This window comes from Diachasma alloeum, unplaced genomic scaffold, assembly GCF_001412515.2.
Source record: "Diachasma alloeum isolate Michigan unplaced genomic scaffold, Dall2.0 Dall_scaffold_00381, whole genome shotgun sequence".
Classification (NCBI taxonomy): Eukaryota; Metazoa; Arthropoda; class Insecta; order Hymenoptera; family Braconidae; genus Diachasma; species Diachasma alloeum.
This window is the reverse complement of record NW_021680520.1, coordinates 739,887-740,461: the sequence shown is the minus strand read 5'-3', so window position 1 is coordinate 740,461 and position 575 is coordinate 739,887.

Sequence of the window (575 nt, the reverse complement as noted above, 5' to 3'; positions counted from 1 at the left end):
AAAAAAAAAATTCATCAACTTCAATTTTTTTAATGGAAAACTTTTTTTTCCCATCTGATCTTCACGCGGCTCTGGGGGATGAACGAATGGGAATAGGGGTAACGTGCCCCAAATATTTTTTGTGTAGAATTTTAAGCTCTACAACTTTGTATGTTACGTTTTTGGACGCACAGCGCGTTATTCACGAGTTATTTCGAAAAAATGGTTTTCAGGGGTAGTTTTTTGGCTTTTTCAACCCCCGCACAAACTTGGGGAACCTTTAACATCCGCCATTAGTTTGATACGCCCAAATCACAAATTGTATCAAAAATGGAGCCTGATTAGCAAACATTCGTATGTTAGACCTTCGTTCATTGGACTATTCCGGACTCACTCAACGCCGGAGAGCCGTTCGGGGTGTCTCCGCGCTTTTGAAAATTCATTCCTCCGTTCCTAACTGAGATTAAGAGATGATACCGATGTCATTTATTAAAAATATAATTCTCAATCGGTAAGCTTTGGTTTCATTACTTCATCTCAATTAGGGAGGGGAGAAATTAATTTTTGAATGAGAAGAACTTGTTCGGAGTTACTGC